The 21,635-nt window shown below is 34.7% G+C and overlaps 5 non-coding genes across 5 annotated transcripts; all 5 read right to left on the bottom strand.

Moving 5' to 3' along the window:
* Positions 1–2,863: 2,863 nt before the first annotated feature.
* Positions 2,864–2,937, bottom strand: TRNAI-AAU (transfer RNA isoleucine (anticodon AAU)). The gene has a single exon. It is a non-coding gene; the product is annotated as a tRNA-Ile (tRNA).
* Positions 2,938–4,042: 1,105 nt separating this feature from the next.
* On the bottom strand, positions 4,043–4,116 carry TRNAN-AUU (transfer RNA asparagine (anticodon AUU)). The gene has a single exon. It is a non-coding gene; the product is annotated as a tRNA-Asn (tRNA).
* Positions 4,117–12,224: 8,108 nt separating this feature from the next.
* Positions 12,225–12,298, bottom strand: TRNAN-AUU (transfer RNA asparagine (anticodon AUU)). The gene has a single exon. It is a non-coding gene; the product is annotated as a tRNA-Asn (tRNA).
* Positions 12,299–13,398: 1,100 nt separating this feature from the next.
* TRNAN-AUU (transfer RNA asparagine (anticodon AUU)) lies at positions 13,399–13,472 on the bottom strand. Its single transcript has one exon. It is a non-coding gene; the product is annotated as a tRNA-Asn (tRNA).
* Positions 13,473–15,736: 2,264 nt separating this feature from the next.
* Positions 15,737–15,810, bottom strand: TRNAN-AUU (transfer RNA asparagine (anticodon AUU)). The gene has a single exon. It is a non-coding gene; the product is annotated as a tRNA-Asn (tRNA).
* Between the last annotated feature and the right edge of the window lie 5,825 nt (positions 15,811–21,635).

Here is a 21,635-nt window from a genome sequence, read left to right on the forward strand (position 1 = left end):
AAGATTTTCTTAATTCCTTACCTGTGTGCTAATTAGATATCACCTTGTTTTAACATTAAACAGACTTCCACATGAGAGAGCAGCACGGATGCAGTGGCGTTAATGTTTCCTGGTGTCAACCTGTATTATTTCAGTAGATATTGAAATGAGGATGCATCTTGCTGCCTTTCCAATGAAGCACGTTTAATTTAGTAATAGGTGAAAAACCATCCCTACAAAGGTGTTAATCAGATACTTGGCTTTGTGGACACTTTTCAGAGAACAAATTTGTTAGCATAAAAATAAAGCCAGAAAATGAAGAGCTGTTTAATCACTCAATTGGATTTTTCTGCCAGCATATTTCTTTTTCTCTGCAACCCACTGCTAAATTGTGCTTCCTAGCTGTTTTTTTTTTTATAAAATCACTTAATCAAATCTAACTCTGATTACAACAGAGAAGGCCAGGTACCCTACACCATAAGAGGGGATTTGAAATTTTGATTTGTCTACTTAAAGATCACCAAAATCTGATAACAATGTCAATTACGTCCCTGGGTGGGATTGAACCACCAACCTTTTGGTTAATAGCCATACACACTAACTGATTGCGCCACAGCGACACTTTGCAAAAGTACATACTGACAAAGGCTAATAAGCATTCATCTAGAACGTTTCCTAGAAAAACTTTAAAAAGTCAATAATCTGGAGAGTTTTTGTAAGATGTTTCTTCCATCAACCAATAAAGAAACACATTGGTACTTTCCCATGATGAGTGAGTGCTTCAGGATCTTTTGCACTTACATGTGCAGCAGAGTACTTCAATGGAAGCATGCTGGGTCCATAACCCAGAGGTAGGCAGATTGAAACTATCCTCTGCTATATGCATTTTTTTTTTGTTAATTAAAGTAATCCAAAACTGGGATTGATATTTTTGCTCTTTTATTTTTACTTAAAGTACAATAACTTTTACCATTTTAATTTGTTTTAATAGTATATTGACAGTATTGTTTTCTTTCAAAAATCCACTTAATTTTCTTTACCCGATTATTAAAATGGTAATTGACAAAAACAAACTACATTGTCACCAGAAGAGCAATACAAAATGTACAAGTGATATATTAAAATCATCTTTCCAGCTTGAATTTCAATGATGCATTGGGGCAACGATTTTGTGAGAAACATCTTCACCCTTAAATAAAGATTTTCTTAATTCCTTACCTGTGTGCTAATTAGATATCACCTTGTTTTCACATTAAACAGACTTCCACATGAGAAAGCAGCAAGGATGCAGTGGCGTTAATGTTTCCTGGTGTCAACCTGTATTATTTCAGTAGACATTGAAATGAGGATGCATCTTGCTGCCTTTCCAATGAAGCAAGTTTAATTTAGTAATAGGTGAAAAACCATCCCTACAAAGGTGTTAATCAGAGACTTGGCTTTGTGGACACTTTTCAGAGAACAAATTTGTTAGCATAAAAATAAAGTCAGATAATAAAGAGCTGTTTAATCACTCAATTGGATATTTTTGCCAGCATATTTCTTTTTCTCTGCAACCCACTGCTAAATTGTGCTTCCTAGCTGTTTTTATAAAATCACTGAATCAAATCTAACTCTGATTACATCAGAGAAGGCCAGGTACCCTACACCATAAGAGGGGGTTTGAAATTTTGACTTGTCTACTTAAAGATCACCAAAATCTGATAACAAGGTCAATTACATCCCTGGGTGGGATTGAACCACCAACCCTTTGGTTAATAACCAAACACGCTAATCAATTGCGCCACAGAGACACTTTGCAAAAATGCATACTGACAAAGGCTAATAAGCATTCATCTAGAACGTTTCCTAGAAAACTTTAAATAGTCAATAATCTGGAGAGTTTTTGTAAGATGTTTCTTCCATCAACCAATGAAGAAACACATTGGTACATTCCCATGAGGAGTGAGTGCTTCAGGATCTCTTGCACTTTCATGTGCAGCAGAGTACTGCAATGGAAGCATGCTGGGCCATTAACCCAGAGGTAGGCAGATTGAAACTATCCTCTGCTATATGCATTTTTTTTTGTTAATTATAGTAATCCAAAACTGGGATTGATATTTTTGCTCTTTTATTTTTACTTAAAGTACAATAACTTTTACCATTTTAATTTGTTTTAATAGTATATTGACAGTATTGTTTTCTTTCAAAAATCCACTTAATTTTCTTTACCCGATTATTAAAATGGTAATTGACAAAAACAAACTACATTGTCACCAGAAGAGCAATACAAAATGTACAAGTGATATATTAAAATCATCTTTCCAGCTTGAATTTCAAAGATGCATTGGGGCAACGATTTTGTGAGAAACATCTTCACCCTTAAATAAAGATTTTCTTAATTCCTTACCTGTGTGCTAATTAGATATCACCTTGTTTTCACATTAAACAGACTTCCACATGAGAAAGCAGCAAGGATGCAGTGGCGTTAATGTTTCCTGGTGTCAACCTGTATTATTTCAGTAGACATTGAAATGAGGATGCATCTTGCTGCCTTTCCAATGAAGCAAGTTTAATTTAGTAATAGGTGCAAAACCATCCCTACAAAGGTGTTAATCAGAGACTTGGCTTTGTGGACACTTTTCAGAGAACAAATTTGTTAGCATAAAAATAAAGTCAGATAATGAAGAGCTGTTTAATCACTCAATTGGATATTTTTGCCAGCATATTTCCTTTTCTCTGCAACCCACTGCTAAATTGTGCTTCCTAGCTGTTTTTATAAAATCACTGAATCAAATCTAACTCTGATTACATCAGAGAAGGCCAGGTACCCTACACCATAAGAGGGGGTTTGAAATTTTGACTTGTCTACTTAAAGATCACCAAAATCTGATAACAAGGTCAATTACATCCCTGGGTGGGATTGAACCACCAACCCTTTAGTTATTAACCAAACACGCTAACCGATTGCGCCACAGAGACACTTTGCAAAAGTGCATACTGACAAAGGCTAATAAGCATTCATCTAGAACGTTTCCTAGAAAAACTTTAAAAAGTCAATAATCTGGAGAGTTTTTGTAAGATGTTTCTTCCATCAACCAATGAAGAAACACATTGGTACTTTCCCATGATGAGTGAGTGCTTCAGGATCTTTGGCACTTACATGTGCAGCAGAGTACTGCAATGGAAGCATGCTTGGTCCATAACCCAGAGGTGGGCAGATTGAAACTATCCTCTGCTATATGCATTTTTTTTTTTTGTTAATTAAAGTAATCCAAAACTGGGATTGATATTTTTGCTCTTTTATTTTTACTTAAAGTACAATAACTTTTACCATTTTAATTGGTTTTAATAGTATATTGACAGTATTGTTTTCTTTCAAAAATCCACTTAATTTTATTTACCCTATTATTCAAATGGTAATTGACAAAAACAAACTACATTGTCACCAGAAGAGCAGTACAAAATGTACAAGTGATATATTAAAATCATCTTTCCAGCTTGAATTTCAACGATGCATTGGGGCAACGATTTTGTGAGAAACATCTTCACCCTTAAATAAAGATTTTCTTAATTCCTTACCTGTGTGCTAATTAGATATCACCTTGTTTTAACATTAAACAGACTTCCACATGAGAGAGCAGCACGGATGCAGTGGCGTTAATGTTTCCTGGTGTCAACCTGTATTATTTCAGTAGATATTGAAATGAGGATGCATCTTGCTGCCTTTCCAATGAAGCACGTTTAATTTAGTAATAGGTGAAAAACCATCCCTACAAAGGTGTTAATCAGATACTTGGCTTTGTGGACACTTTTCAGAGAACAAATTTGTTAGCATAAAAATAAAGCCAGAAAATGAAGAGCTGTTTAATCACTCAATTGGATTTTTCTGCCAGCATATTTCTTTTTCTCTGCAACCCACTGCTAAATTGTGCTTCCTAGCTGTTTTTTTTTTTTATAAAATCACTTAATCAAATCTAACTCTGATTACAACAGAGAAGGCCAGGTACCCTACACCATAAGAGGGGATTTGAAATTTTGACTTGTCTACTTAAAGATCACCAAAATCTGATAACAAGGTCAATTACATCCCTGGGTGGGATTGAACCACCAACCCTTTGGTTAATAACCAAACACGCTAACCAATTGCGCCACAGAGACACTTTGCAAAAGTGCATACTGACAAAGGCTAATAAGCATTCATCTAGAACGTTTCCTAGAAAACTTTAAATAGTCAATAATCTGGAGAGTTTTTGTAAGATGTTTCTTCCATCAATCAATGAAGAAACACATTGGTACATTCCCATGATGAGTGAGTGCTTCAGGATCTCTTGCACTTACATGTGCAGCAGAGTACTGCAATGGAAGCATGCTGGGCCATTAACCCAGAGGTAGGCAGATTGAAACTATCCTCTGCTATATGCATTTTTTTTTGTTAATTATAGTAATCCAAAACTGGGATTGATATTTTTGCTCTTTTATTTTTACTTAAAGTACAATAACTTTTACCATTTTAATTTGTTTTAATAGTATATTGACAGTATTGTTTTCTTTCAAAAATCCACTTAATTTTCTTTACCCGATTATTAAAATGGTAATTGACAAAAACAAACTACATTGTCACCAGAAGAGCAATACAAAATGTACAAGTGATATATTAAAATCATCTTTCCAGCTTGAATTTCAATGATGCATTGGGGCAACGATTTTGTGAGAAACATCTTCACCCTTAAATAAAGATTTTCTTAATTCCTTACCTGTGTGCTAATTAGATATCACCTTGTTTTCACATTAAACAGACTTCCACATGAGAAAGCAGCAAGGATGCAGTGGCGTTAATGTTTCCTGGTGTCAACCTGTATTATTTCAGTAGACATTGAAATGAGGATGCATCTTGCTGCCTTTCCAATGAAGCAAGTTTAATTTAGTAATAGGTGAAAAACCATCCCTACAAAGGTGTTAATCAGAGACTTGGCTTTGTGGACACTTTTCAGAGAACAAATTTGTTAGCATAAAAATAAAGTCAGATAATAAAGAGCTGTTTAATCACTCAATTGGATATTTTTGCCAGCATATTTCTTTTTCTCTGCAACCCACTGCTAAATTGTGCTTCCTAGCTGTTTTTATAAAATCACTGAATCAAATCTAACTCTGATTACATCAGAGAAGGCCAGGTACCCTACACCATAAGAGGGGGTTTGAAATTTTGACTTGTCTACTTAAAGATCACCAAAATCTGATAACAAGGTCAATTACATCCCTGGGTGGGATTGAACCACCAACCCTTTGGTTAATAACCAAACACGCTAATCAATTGCGCCACAGAGACACTTTGCAAAAATGCATACTGACAAAGGCTAATAAGCATTCATCTAGAACGTTTCCTAGAAAACTTTAAATAGTCAATAATCTGGAGAGTTTTTGTAAGATGTTTCTTCCATCAACCAATGAAGAAACACATTGGTACATTCCCATGAGGAGTGAGTGCTTCAGGATCTCTTGCACTTTCATGTGCAGCAGAGTACTGCAATGGAAGCATGCTGGGCCATTAACCCAGAGGTAGGCAGATTGAAACTATCCTCTGCTATATGCATTTTTTTTTGTTAATTATAGTAATCCAAAACTGGGATTGATATTTTTGCTCTTTTATTTTTACTTAAAGTACAATAACTTTTACCATTTTAATTTGTTTTAATAGTATATTGACAGTATTGTTTTCTTTCAAAAATCCACTTAATTTTCTTTACCCGATTATTAAAATGGTAATTGACAAAAACAAACTACATTGTCACCAGAAGAGCAATACAAAATGTACAAGTGATATATTAAAATCATCTTTCCAGCTTGAATTTCAATGATGCATTGGGGCAACGATTTTGTGAGAAACATCTTCACCCTTAAATAAAGGTTTTCTTAATTCCTTACCTGTGTGCTAATTAGATATCACCTTGTTTTCACATTAAACAGACTTCCACATGAGAAAGCAGCAAGGATGCAGTGGCGTTAATGTTTCCTGGTGTCAACCTGTATTATTTCAGTAGACATTGAAATGAGGATGCATCTTGCTGCCTTTCCAATGAAGCAAGTTTAATTTAGTAATAGGTGCAAAACCATCCCTACAAAGGTGTTAATCAGAGACTTGGCTTTGTGGACACTTTTCAGAGAACAAATTTGTTAGCATAAAAATAAAGTCAGATAATGAAGAGCTGTTTAATCACTCAATTGGATATTTTTGCTAGCATATTTCCTTTTCTCTGCAACCCACTGCTAAATTGTGCTTCCTAGCTGTTTTTATAAAATCACTGAATCAAATCTAACTCTGATTACATCAGAGAAGGCCAGGTACCCTACACCATAAGAGGGGGTTTGAAATTTTGACTTGTCTACTTAAAGATCACCAAAATCTGATAACAAGGTCAATTACGTCCCTGGGTGGGATTGAACCACCAAACTTTTGGTTAATAGCCATACACACTAACTGATTGCGCCACAGCGACACTTTGCAAAAGTGCATACTGACAAAGGCTAATAAGCATTCATCTAGAACGTTTCCTAGAAAAACTTTAAAAAGTCAATAATCTGGAGAGTTTTTGTAAGATGTTTCTTCCATCAACCAATGAAGAAACACATTGGTACTTTCCCATGATGAGTGAGTGCTTCAGGATCTTTTGCACTTACATGTGCAGCAGAGTACTTCAATGGAAGCATGCTGGGTCCATAACCCAGAGGTAGGCAGATTGAAACTATCCTCTGCTATATGCATTTTTTTTTGTTAATTAAAGTAATCCAAAACTGGGATTGATATTTTTGCTCTTTTATTTTTACTTAAAGTACAATAACTTTTACCATTTTAATTTGTTTTAATAGTATATTGACAGTATTGTTTTCTTTCAAAAATCCACTTAATTTTCTTTACCCTATTATTCAAATGGTAATTGACAAAAACAAACTACATTGTCACCAGAAGAGCAATACAAAATGTACAAGTGATATATTAAAATCATCTTTCCAGCTTGAATTTCAATGATGCATTGGGGCAACGATTTTGTAAGAAACATCTTCACCCTTAAATAAAGATTTTCTTAATTCCTTACCTGTGTGCTAATTAGATATCACCTTGTTTTCACATTAAACAGACTTCCACATGAGAGAGCAGCACGGATGCAGTGGCGTTAATGTTTCCTGGTGTCAACCTGTATTATTTCAGTAGATATTGAAATGAGGATGCATCTTGCTGCCTTTCCAATGAAGCACGTTTAATTTAGTAATAGGTGAAAAACCATCCCTACAAAGGTGTTAATCAGATACTTGGCTTTGTGGACACTTTTCAGAGATCAAATTTGTTAGCATAAAAATAAAGCCAGAAAATGAAGAGCTGTTTAATCACTCAATTGGATTTTTCTGCCAGCATATTTCTTTTTCTCTGCAACCCACTGCTAAATTGTGCTTCCTAGCTGTTTTTTTATAAAATCACTTAATCAAATCTAACTCTGATTACATCAGAGAAGGCCAGGTACCCTACACCATAAGAGGGGGTTTGAAATTTTGACTTGTCTACTTAAAGATCACCAAAATCTGATAACAAGGTCAATTACATCCCTGGGTGGGATTGAACCACCAACCCTTTGGTTAATAACCAAGCACGCTAACCAATTGCGCCACAGAGACACTTTGCAAAAGTGCATACTGACAAAGGCTAATAAGCATTCATCTAGAACGTTTCCTAGAAAACTTTAAATAGTCAATAATCTGGAGAGTTTTTGTAAGATGTTTCTTCCATCAACCAATGAAGAAATACATTGGTACATTCCCATGATGAGTGAGTGCTTCAGGATCTCTTGCACTTACATGTGCAGCAGAGTACTGCAATGGAAGCATGCTGGGCCATTAACCCAGAGGTAGGCAGATTGAAACTATCCTCTGCTATATGCATTTTTTTTTTGTTAATTAAAGTAATCCAAAACTGGGATTGATATTTTTGCTCTTTTATTTTTACTTAAAGTACAATAACTTTTACCATTTTAATTTGTTTTAATAGTATATTGACAGTATTGTTTTCTTTCAAAAATCCACTTAATTTTCTTTACCCGATTATTAAAATGGTAATTGACAAAAACAAACTACATTGTCACCAGAAGAGCAATACAAAATGTACAAGTGATATATTAAAATCATCTTTCCAGCTTGAATTTCAATGATGCATTGGGGCAACGATTTTGTGAGAAACATCTTCACCCTTAAATAAAGATTTTCTTAATTCCTTACCTGTGTGCTAATTAGATATCACCTTGTTTTCACATTAAACAGACTTCCACATGAGAAAGCAGCAAGGATGCAGTGGCGTTAATGTTTTCTGGTGTCAACCTGTATTATTTCAGTAGACATTGAAATGAGGATGCATCTTGCTGCCTTTCCAATGAAGCAAGTTTAATTTAGTAATAGGTGAAAAACCATCCCTACAAAGGTGTTAATCAGAGACTTGGCTTTGTGGACACTTTTCAGAGAACAAATTTGTTAGCATAAAAATAAAGTCAGATAATGAAGAGCTGTTTAATCACTCAATTGGATATTTTTGCCAGCATATTTCTTTTTCTCTGCAACCCACTGCTAAATTGTGCTTCCTAGCTGTTTTTTTTATAAAATCACTGAATCAAATCTAACTCTGATTACATCAGAGAAGGCCAGGTACCCTACACCATAAGAGGGGGTTTGAAATTTTGACTTGTCTACTTAAAGATCACCAAAATCTGATAACAAGGTCAATTACATCCCTGGGTGGGATTGAACCACCAACCCTTTGGTTAATAACCAAACACGCTAATCAATTGCGCCACAGAGACACTTTGCAAAAATGCATACTGACAAAGGCTAATAAGCATTCATCTAGAACGTTTCCTAGAAAACTTTAAATAGTCAATAATCTGGAGAGTTTTTGTAAGATGTTTCTTCCATCAACCAATGAAGAAACACATTGGTACATTCCCATGAGGAGTGAGTGCTTCAGGATCTCTTGCACTTTCATGTGCAGCAGAGTACTGCAATGGAAGCATGCTGGGCCATTAACCCAGAGGTAGGCAGATTGAAACTATCCTCTGCTATATGCATTTTTTTTTGTTAATTATAGTAATCCAAAACTGGGATTGATATTTTTGCTCTTTTATTTTTACTTAAAGTACAATAACTTTTACCATTTTAATTTGTTTTAATAGTATATTGACAGTATTGTTTTCTTTCAAAAATCCACTTAATTTTCTTTACCCGATTATTAAAATGGTAATTGACAAAAACAAACTACATTGTCACCAGAAGAACAATACAAAATGTACAAGTGATATATTAAAATCATCTTTCCAGCTTGAATTTCAATGATGCATTGGGGCAACGATTTTGTGAGAAACATCTTCACCCTTAAATAAAGATTTTCTTAATTCCTTACCTGTGTGCTAATTAGATATCACCTTGTTTTCACATTAAACAGACTTCCACATGAGAAAGCAGCAAGGATGCAGTGGCGTTAATGTTTCCTGGTGTCAACCTGTATTATTTCAGTAGACATTGAAATGAGGATGCATCTTGCTGCTTTTCCAATGAAGCAAGTTTAATTTAGTAATAGGTGAAAAACCATCCCTACAAAGGTGTTAATCAGAGACTTGGCTTTGTGGACACTTTTCAGAGAACAAATTTGTTAGCATAAAAATAAAGTCAGATAATGAAGAGCTGTTTAATCACTCAATTGGATATTTTTGCCAGCATATTTCTTTTTCTCTGCAACCCACTGCTAAATTGTGCTTCCTAGCTGTTTTTATAAAATCACTGAATCAAATCTAATTACATCAGAGAAGGCCAGGTACCCTACACCATAAGAGGGGGTTTGAAATTTTGACTTGTCTACTTAAAGATCACCAAAATCTGATAACAAGGTCAATTACGTCCCTGGGTGGGATTGAACCACCAAACTTTTGGTTAATAGCCATACACACTAACTGATTGCGCCACAGCGACACTTTGCAAAAGTACATACTGACAAAGGCTAATAAGCATTCATCTAGAACGTTTCCTAGAAAAACTTTAAAAAGTCAATAATCTGGAGAGTTTTTGTAAGATGTTTCTTCCATCAACCAATAAAGAAACACATTGGTACTTTCCCATGATGAGTGAGTGCTTCAGGATCTTTTGCACTTACATGTGCAGCAGAGTACTTCAATGGAAGCATGCTGGGTCCATAACCCAGAGGTAGGCAGATTGAAACTATCCTCTGCTATATGCATTTTTTTTTTGTTAATTAAAGTAATCCAAAACTGGGATTGATATTTTTGCTCTTTTATTTTTACTTAAAGTACAATAACTTTTACCATTTTAATTTGTTTTAATAGTATATTGACAGTATTGTTTTCTTTCAAAAATCCACTTAATTTTCTTTACCCTATTATTCAAATGGTAATTGACAAAAACAAACTACATTGTCACCAGAAGAGCAATACAAAATGTACAAGTGATATATTAAAATCATCTTTCCAGCTTGAATTTCAATGATGCATTGGGGCAACGATTTTGTGAGAAACATCTTCACCCTTAAATAAAGATTTTCTTAATTCCTTACCTGTGTGCTAATTAGATATCACCTTGTTTTCACATTAAACAGACTTCCACATGAGAGAGCAGCACGGATGCAGTGGCGTTAATGTTTCCTGGTGTCAACCTGTATTATTTCAGTAGATATTGAAATGAGGATGCATCTTGCTGCCTTTCCAATGAAGCACGTTTAATTTAGTAATAGGTGAAAAACCATCCCTACAAAGGTGTTAATCAGATACTTGGCTTTGTGGACACTTTTCAGAGAACAAATTTGTTAGCATAAAAATAAAGCCAGAAAATGAAGAGCTGTTTAATCACTCAATTGGATTTTTCTGCCAGCATATTTCTTTTTCTCTGCAACCCACTGCTAAATTGTGCTTCCTAGCTGTTTTTTTATAAAATTACTTAATCAAATCTAACTCTGATTACATCAGAGAAGGCCAGGTACCCTACACCATAAGAGGGGGTTTGAAATTTTGACTTGTCTACTTAAAGATCACCAAAATCTGATAACAAGGTCAATTACATCACTGGGTGGGATTGAACCACCAACCCTTTGGTTAATAACCAAGCACGCTAACCAATTGCACCACAGAGACACTTTGCAAAAGTGCATACTGACAAAGGCTAATAAGCATTCATCTAGAACGTTTCCTAGAAAACTTTAAATTGTCAATAATCTGGAGAGTTTTTGTAAGATGTTTCTTCCATCAACCAATGAAGAAACACATTGGTACATTCCCATGATGAGTGAGTGCTTCAGGATCTCTTGCACTTACATGTGCAGCAGAGTACTTCAATGGAAGCATGCTGGGCCATTAACCCAGAGGTAGGCAGATTGAAACTATCCTCTGCTATATGCATTTTTTTTTATTAATTAAAGTAATCCAAAACTGGGATTGATATTTTTGCTCTTTTATTTTTACTTAAAGTACAATAACTTTTACCATTTTAATTTGTTTTAATAGTATATTGACAGTGTTGTTTTCTTTCAAAAATCCACTTAATTTTCTTTACCCGATTATTAAAATGGTAATTGACAAAAACAAACTACATTGTCACCAGAAGAGCAATACAAAATGTACAAGTGATATATTAAAATCATCTTTCCAGCTTGAATTTCAATGATGCAATGGGGCAACGATTTTGTGAGAAACATCTTCACCCATAAATAAAGATTTTCTTAATTCCTTACCTGTGTGATAATTAGATATCACCTTGTTTTCACATTAAACAGACTTCCACATGAGAAAGCAGCAAGGATGCAGTGGCGTTAATGTTTCCTGGTGTCAACCTGTATTATTTCAGTAGACATTGAAATGAGGATGCATCTTGCTGCCTTTCCAATGAAGCAAGTTTAATTTAGTAATAGGTGAAAAACCATCCCTACAAAGGTGTTAATCAGAGACTTGGCTTTGTGGACACTTTTCAGAGAACAAATTTGTTAGCATAAAAATAAAGCCAGAAAATTAAGAGCTGTTTAATCACTCAATTGGATTTTTCTGCCAGCATTTTTCTTTTTCTCTGCAACCCACTGCTAAATTGTGCTTCCTAGCTGTTTTTTATAAAATCACTTAATCAAATCTAACTCTGATTACATCAGAGAAGGCCAGGTACCCTACACCATAAGAGGGGGTTTGAAATTTTGACTTGTCTACTTAAAGATCACCAAAATCTGATAACAAGGTCAATTATGTCCCTGGGTGGGATTGAACCACCAACCCTTTGGTTAATAACCAAACACGCTAACCGATTGCGCCACAGAGACACTTTGCAAAAGTGCATACTGACAAAGGCTAATAAGCATTCATCTAGAACGTTTCCTAGAAAAACTTTAAAAAGTCAATAATCTGGAGAGTTTTTGTAAGATGTTTCTTCCATCAACCAATGAAGAAACACATTGGTACTTTCCCATGATGAGTGAGTGCTTCAGGATCTCTTGCACTTACATGTGCAGCAGAGTACTGCAATGGAAGCATGCTGGGTCCATAACCCAGAGGTGGGCAGATTGAAACTATCCTCTGCTATATGCATTTTTTTTTTGTTAATTAAAGTAATCCAAAACTGGGATTGATATTTTTGCTCTTTTATTTTTACTTAAAGTACAATAACTTTTACCATTTTAATTTGTTTTAATAGTATATTGACAGTATTGTTTTCTTTCAAAAATCCACTTAATTTTCTTTACCCTATTATTCAAATGGTAATTGACAAAAACAAACTACATTGTCACCAGAAGAGCAATACAAAATGTACAAGTGATATATTAAAATCATCTTTCCAGCTTGAATTTCAATGATGCATTGGGGCAACGATTTTGTGAGAAACATCTTCACCCTTAAATAAAGATTTTCTTAATTCCTTACCTGTGTGCTAATTAGATATCACCTTGTTTTAACATTAAACAGACTTCCACATGAGAGAGCAGCACGGATGCAGTGGCGTTAATGTTTCCTGGTGTCAACCTGTATTATTTCAGTAGATATTGAAATGAGGATGCATCTTGCTGCCTTTCCAATGAAGCACGTTTAATTTAGTAATAGGTGAAAAACCATCCCTACAAAGGTGTTAATCAGATACTTGGCTTTGTGGACACTTTTCAGAGAACAAATTTGTTAGCATAAAAATAAAGCCAGAAAATGAAGAGCTGTTTAATCACTCAATTGGATTTTTCTGCCAGCATATTTCTTTTTCTCTGCAACCCACTGCTAAATTGTGCTTCCTAGCTGTTTTTTTTTATAAAATCACTTAATCAAATCTAACTCTGATTACAACAGAGAAGGCCAGGTACCCTACACCATAAGAGGGGGTTTGAAATTTTGACTTGTCTACTTAAAGATCACCAAAATCTGATAACAAGGTCAATTACATCCCTGGGTGGGATTGAACCACCAACCCTTTGGTTAATAACCAAACACGCTAACCAATTGCGCCACAGAGACACTTTGCAAAAGTGCATACTGACAAAGGCTAATAAGCATTCATCTAGAACGTTTCCTAGAAAACTTTAAATAGTCAATAATCTGGAGAGTTTTTGTAAGATGTTTCTTCCATCAACCAATGAAGAAACACATTGGTACATTCCCATGAGAAGTGAGTGCTTCAGGATCTCTTGCACTTACATGTGCAGCAGAGTACTGCAATGGAAGCATGCTGGGCCATTAACCCAGAGGTAGGCAGATTGAAACTATCCTCTGCTATATGCATTTTTTTTTTTTAATTATAGTAATCCAAAACTGGGATTGATATTTTTGCTCTTTTATTTTTACTTGAAGTACAATAACTTTTATCATTTTAATTTGTTTTAATAGTATATTGACAGTATTGTTTTCTTTCAAAAATCCACTTAATTTTCTTTACCCGATTATTAAAATGGTAATTGACAAAAACAAACTACATTGTCACCAGAAGAGCAATACAAAATGTACAAGTGATATATTAAAATCATCTTTCCAGCTTGAATTTCAAAGATGCATTGGGGAAACGATTTTGTGAGAAACATCTTCACCCTTAAATAAAGATTTTCTTAATTCCTTACCTGTGTGCTAATTAGATATCACCTTGTTTTCACATTAAACAGACTTCCACATGAGAAAGCAGCAAGGATGCAGTAGCGTTAATGTTTCCTGGTGTCAACCTGTATTATTTCAGTAGACATTGAAATGAGGATGCATCTTGCTGCCTTTCCAATGAAGCAAGTTTAATTTAGTAATAGGTGAAAACCATCCCTACAAAGGTGTTAATCAGAGACTTGGCTTTGTGGACACTTTTCAGAGAACAAATTTGTTAGCATAAAAATAAAGTCAGATAATGAAGAGCTGTTTAATCACTCAATTGGATATTTTTGCCAGCATATTTCTTTTTCTCTGCAACCCACTGCTAAATTGTGCTTCCTAGCTGTTTTTATAAAATCACTGAATCAAATCTAACTCTGATTACATCAGAGAAGGCCAGGTACCCTACACCATAAGAGGGTGTTTGAAATTTTGACTTGTCTACTTAAAGATCACCAAAATCTGATAACAATGTCAATTACGTCCCTGGGTGGGATTGAACCACCAACCTTTTGGTTAATAGCCGTACACGCTAACTGATTGCGCCACAGCGACACTTTGCAAAAGTACATACTGACAAAGGCTAATAAGCATTCATCTAGAACGTTTCCTAGAAAAACTTTAAAAAGTCAATAATCTGGAGAGTTTTTGTAAGATGTTTCTTCCATCAACCAATGAAGAAACACATTGGTACTTTCCCATGATGAGTGAGTGCTTCAGGATCTTTTGCACTTACATGTGCAGCAGAGTACTTCAATGGAAGCATGCTGGGTCCATAACCCAGAGGTAGGCAGATTGAAACTATCCTCTGCTATATGCATTTTTTTTTGTTAATTAAAGTAATCCAAAACTGGGATTGATATTTTTGCTCTTTTATTTTTACTTAAAGTACAATAACTTTTACCATTTTAATTTGTTTTAATAGTATATTGACAGTATTGTTTTCTTTCAAAAATCCACTTAATTTTCTTTACCCTATTATTCAAATGGTAATTGACAAAAACAAACTACATTGTCACCAGAAGAGCAATACAAAATGTACAAGTGATATATTAAAATCATCTTTCCAGCTTGAATTTCAATGATGCATTGGGGCAACGATTTTGTAAGAAACATCTTCACCCTTAAATAAAGATTTTCTTAATTCCTTACCTGTGTGCTAATTAGATATCACCTTGTTTTCACATTAAACAGACTTCCACATGAGAGAGCAGCACGGATGCAGTGGCGTTAATGTTTCCTGGTGTCAACCTGTATTATTTCAGTAGATATTGAAATGAGGATGCATCTTGCTGCCTTTCCAATGAAGCAAGTTTAATTTAGTAATAGGTGAAAAACCATCCCTACAAAGGTGTTAATCAGAGACTTGGCTTTGTGGACACTTTTCAGAGAACAAATTTGTTAGCATAAAAATAAAGTCAGATAATGAAGAGCTGTTTAATCACTCAATTGGATATTTTTGCCAGCATATTTCTTTTTCTCTGCAACCCACTGCTAAATTGTGCTTCCTAGCTGTTTTATTATAAAATCACTTAATCAAATCTAACTCTGATTACATCAGAGAAGGCCAGGTACCCTAGACCATAAGAGGGGGTTTGAAATTTTGACTTGTCTACTTAAAGATCACCAAAATCAGATAACAAGGTCAATTACATCCCTGGGTGGGATTGAACCACCACCCCTTTGGTTAATAACCAAACACGCTAACCAATTGCGCCACAGAGACACTTTGCAAAAGTGCATACTGACAAAGGCTAATAAGCATTCATCTAGAACGTTTCCTAGAAAACTTTAAATAGTCAATAATCTGGAGAGTTTTTGTAAGATGTTTCTTCCATCAACCAATGAAGAAACACATTGGTACATTCCCATGAGGAGTGAGTGCTTCAGGATCTCTTGCACTTACATGTGCAGCAGAGTACTGCAATGGAAGCATGCTGGGCCATTAACCCAGAGGTAGGCAGATTGAAACTATCCTCTGCTATATGCATTTTTTTTTTTTTAATTATAGTAATCCAAAACTGGGATTGATATTTTTGCTCTTTTATTTTTACTTAAAGTACAATAACTTTTACCATTTTAATTTGTTTTAATAGTATATTGACAGTATTGTTTTCTTTCAAAAATCCACTTAATTTTCTTTACCCGATTATTAAAATGGTAATTGACAAAAACAAACTACATTGTCACCAGAAGAGCAATACAAAATGTACAAGTGATATATTAAAATCATCTTTCCAGCTTGAATTTCAAAGATGCATTGGGGAAACGATTTTGTGAGAAACATCTTCACCCTTAAATAAAGATTTTCTTAATTCCTTACCTGTGTGCTAATTAGATATCACCTTGTTTTCACATTAAACAGACTTCCACATGAGAAAGCAGCAAGGATGCAGTGGCGTTAATGTTTCCTGGTGTCAACCTGTATTATTTCAGTAGACATTGAAATGAGGATGCATCTTGCTGCCTTTCCAATGAAGCAAGTTTAATTTAGTAATAGGTGAAAAACCATCCCTACAAAGGTGTTAATCAGAGACTTGGCTTTGTGGACACTTTTCAGAGAACAAATTTGTTAGCATAAAAATAAAGTCAGATAATGAAGAGCTGTTTAATCACTCAATTGGATATTTTTGCCAGCACATTTCTTTTTCTCTGCAACCCACTGCTAAATTGTGCTTCCTAGCTGTTTTTATAAAATCACTGAATCAAATCTAACTCTGATTACATCAGAGAAGGCCAGGTACCCTACACCATAAGAGGGTGTTTGAAATTTTGACTTGTCTACTTAAAGATCACCAAAATCTGATAACAATGTCAATTACGTCCCTGGGTGGGATTGAACCACCAACCTTTTGGTTAATAGCCATACACACTAACTGATTGCGCCACAGCGACACTTTGCAAAAGTACATACTGACAAAGGCTAATAAGCATTCATCTAGAACGTTTCCTAGAAAAAACTTTAAAAAGTCAATAATCTGGAGAGTTTTTGTAAGATGTTTCTTCCATCAACCAATGAAGAAACACATTGGTACTTTCCCATGATGAGTGAGTGCTTCAGGATCTTTTCAACTTACATGTGCAGCAGAGTACTTCAATGGAAGCATGCTGGGTCAATAACCCAGAGGTAGGCAGATTGAAACTATCCTCTGCTATATGCATTTTTTTTTGTTAATTAAAGTAATCCAAAACTGGGATTGATATTTTTGCTCTTTTATTTTTACTTAAAGTACAATAACTTTTACCATTTTAATTTGTTTTAATAGTATATTGACAGTATTGTTTTCTTTCAAAAATCCACTTAATTTTCTTTACCCTATTATTCAAATGGTAATTGACAAAAACAAACTACATTGTCACCAGAAGAGCAATACAAAATGTACAAGTGATATATTAAAATCATCTTTCTAGCTTGAATTTCAATGATGCATTGGGGCAACGATTTTGTAAGAAACATCTTCACCCTTAAATAAAGATTTTCTTAATTCCTTACCTGTGTGCTAATTAGATATCACCTTGTTTTCACATTAAACAGACTTCCACATGAGAGAGCAGCACGGATGCAGTGGCGTTAATGTTTCCTGGTGTCAACCTGTAATATTTCAGTAGATATTGAAATGAGGATGCATCTTGCTGCCTTTCCAATGAAGCAAGTTTAATTTAGTAATAGGTGAAAAACCATCCCTACAAAGGTGTTAATCAGAGACTTGGCTTTGTGGACACTTTTCAGAGAACAAATTTGTTAGCATAAAAATAAAGTCAGATAATGAAGAGCTGTTTAATCACTCAATTGGATATTTTTGCCAGCATATTTCTTTTTCTCTGCAACCCACTGCTAAATTGTGCTTCCTAGCTGTTTTTTTATAAAATCACTTAATCAAATCTAACTCTGATTACATCAGAGAAGGCCAGGTACCCTACACCATAAGATGGTGTTTGAAATTTTGACTTGTCTACTTAAAGATCACCAAAATCAGATAACAAGGTCAATTACATCCCTGGGTGGGATTAAACCACCAACCCTTTGGTTAATAACCAAACACGCTAACCAATTGCGCCACAGAGACACTTTGCAAAAGTGCATACTGACAAAGGCTAATAAGCATTCATCTAGAACGTTTCCTAGAAAACTTTAAATAGTCAATAATCTGGAGAGTTTTTGTAAGATGTTTCTTCCATCAACCAATGAAGAAACACATTGGTACATTCCCATGAGGAGTGAGTGCTTCAGGATCTCTTGCACTTACATGTGCAGCAGAGTACTGCAATGGAAGCATGCTGGGCCATTAACCCAGAGGTAGGCAGATTGAAACTATCCTCTGCTATATGCATTTTTTTTTGTTAATTATAGTAAACCAAAACTGGGATTGATATTTTTGCTCTTTTATTTTTACTTAAAGTACAATAACTTTTACCATTTTAATTTGTTTTAATAGTATATTGACAGTATTGTTTTCTTTCAAAAATCCACTTAATTTTCTTTACCCGATTATTAAAATGGTAATTGACAAAAACAAACTACATTGTCACCAGAAGAGCAATACAAAATGTACAAGTGATATATTAAAATCATCTTTCCAGCTTGAATTTCAATGATGCATTGGGGCAACGATTTTGTGAGAAACATCTTCACCCTTAAATAAAGATTTTCTTAATTCCTTACCTGTGTGCTAATTAGATATCACCTTGTTTTCACATTAAACAGACTTCCACATGAGAAAGCAGCAAGGATGCAGTGGCGTTAATGTTTCCTGGTGTCAACCTGTATTATTTCAGTAGACATTGAAATGAGGATGCATCTTGCTGCCTTTCCAATGAAGCAAGTTTAATTTAGTAATAGGTGAAAAACCATCCCTACAAAGGTGTTAATCAGAGACTTGGCTTTGTGGACACTTTTCAGAGAACAAATTTGTTAGCATAAAAATAAAGTCAGATAATGAAGAGCTGTTTAATCACTCAATTGGATATTTTTGCCAGCATATTTCTTTTTCTCTGCAACCCACTGCTAAATTGTGCTTCCTAGCTGTTTTTTTATAAAATCACTTAATCAAATCTAACTCTGATTACATCAGAGAAGGCCAGGTACCCTACACCATAAGATGGGGTTTGAAATTTTGACTTGTCTACTTAAAGATCACCAAAATCAGATAACAAGGTCAATTACATCCCTGGGTGGGATTGAACCACCAACCCTTTGGTTAATAACCAAACACACTAACCAATTGCGCCACAGAGACACTTTGCGAAAGTGCATACTGACAAAGGCTAATAAGCATTCATCTAGAACGTTTCCTAGAAAACTTTAAATAGTCAATAATCTGGAGAGTTTTTGTAAGATGTTTCTTCCATCAACCAATGAAGAAACACATTGGTACATTCCCATGAGGAGTGAGTGCTTCAGGATCTCTTGCACTTACATGTGCAGCAGAGTACTGCAATGGAAGCATGCTGGGCCATTAACCCAGAGGTAGGCAGATTGAAACTATCCTCTGCTATATGCATTTTTTTTTGTTAATTATAGTAATCCAAAACTGGGATTGATATTTTTGCTCTTTTATTTTTACTTAAAGTACAATAACTTTTACCATTTTAATTTGTTTTAATAGTATATTGACAGTATTGTTTTCTTTCAAAAATCCACTTAATTTTCTTTACCCGATTATTAAAATGGTAATTGACAAAAACAAACTACATTGTCACCAGAAGAGCAATACAAAATGTACAAGTGATATATTAAAATCATCTTTCCAGCTTGAATTTCAATGATGCATTGGGGCAACGATTTTGTGAGAAACATCTTCACCCTTAAATAAAGATTTTCTTAATTCCTTACCTGTGTGCTAATTAGATATCACCTTGTTTTCACATTAAACAGACTTCCACATGAGAAAGCAGCAAGGATGCAGTGGCGTTAATGTTTCCTGGTGTCAACCTGTATTATTTCAGTAGACATTGAAATGAGGATGCATCTTGCTGCCTTTCCAATGAAGCAAGTTTAATTTAGTAATAGGTGAAAAACCATCCCTACAAAGGTGTTAATCAGAGACTTGGCTTTGTGGACACTTTTCAGAGAACAAATTTGTTAGCATAAAAATAAAATCAGATAATGAAGAGCTGTTTAATCACTCAATTGGATATTTTTGCCAGCATATTTCTTTTTCTCTGCAACCCACTGCTAAATTGTGCTTCCTAGCTGTTTTTTTATAAAATCACTTAATCAAATCTAACTCTGATTACATCAGAGAAGGCCAGGTACCCTACACCATAAGAGGGGGTTTGAAATTTTGACTTGTCTACTTAAAGATCACCAAAATCAGATAACAAGGTCAATTACATTCCTGGGTGGGATTGAACCACCAACCCTTTGGTTAATAACCAAACACGCTAACCAATTGCGCCACAGAGACACTTTGCAAAAGTGCATACTGACAAAGGCTAATAAGCATTCATCTAGAACGTTTCCTAGAAAAACTTTAAAAAGTCAATAATCTGGAGAGTTTTTGTAAGATGTTTCTTCCATCAACCAATGAAGAAACACATTGGTACTTTCCCATGATGAGTGAGTGCTTCAGGATCTTTTGCACTTACATGTGCAGCAGAGTACTTCAATGGAAGCATGCTGGGTCCATAACCCAGAGGTAGGCAGATTGAAACTATCCTCTGCTATATGCATTTTTTTTTGTTAATTAAAGTAATCCAAAACTGGGATTGATATTTTTGCTCTTTTATTTTTACTTAAAGTACAATAACTTTTACCATTTTAATTTGTTTTAATAGTATATTGACAGTATTGTTTTCTTTCAAAAATCCACTTAATTTTCTTTACCCTATTATTCAAATGGTAATTGACAAAAACAAACTACATTGTCACCAGAAGAGCAATACAAAATGTACAAGTGATATATTAAAATCATCTTTCCAGCTTGAATTTCAATGATGCATTGGGGCAACGATTTTGTAAGAAACATCTTCACCCTTAAATAAAGATTTTCTTAATTCCTTACCTGTGTGCTAATTAGATATCACCTTGTTTTCACATTAAACAGACTTCCACATGAGAAAGCAGCAAGGATGCAGTGGCGTTAATGTTTCCTGGTGTCAACCTGTATTATTTCAGTAGACATTGAAATGAGGATGCATCTTGCTGCCTTTCCAATGAAGCAAGTTTAATTTAGTAATAGGTGAAAAACCATCCCTACAAAGGTGTTAATCAGAGACTTGGCTTTGTGGACACTTTTCAGAGAACAAATTTGTTAGCATAAAAATAAAATCAGATAATGAAGAGCTGTTTAATCACTCAATTGGATATTTTTGCCAGCATATTTCTTTTTCTCTGCAACCCACTGCTAAATTGTGCTTCCTAGCTGTTTTTTTATAAAATCACTTAATCAAATCTAACTCTGATTACATCAGAGAAGGCCAGGTACCCTACACCATAAGAGGGGGTTTGAAATTTTGACTTGTCTACTTAAAGATCACCAAAATCAGATAACAAGGTCAATTACATTCCTGGGTGGGATTGAACCACCAACCCTTTGGTTAATAACCAAA

This window comes from Pseudophryne corroboree, chromosome 10 (genome assembly GCF_028390025.1).
Source record: "Pseudophryne corroboree isolate aPseCor3 chromosome 10, aPseCor3.hap2, whole genome shotgun sequence".
NCBI classification, from domain to species: Eukaryota; Metazoa; Chordata; class Amphibia; order Anura; family Myobatrachidae; genus Pseudophryne; species Pseudophryne corroboree.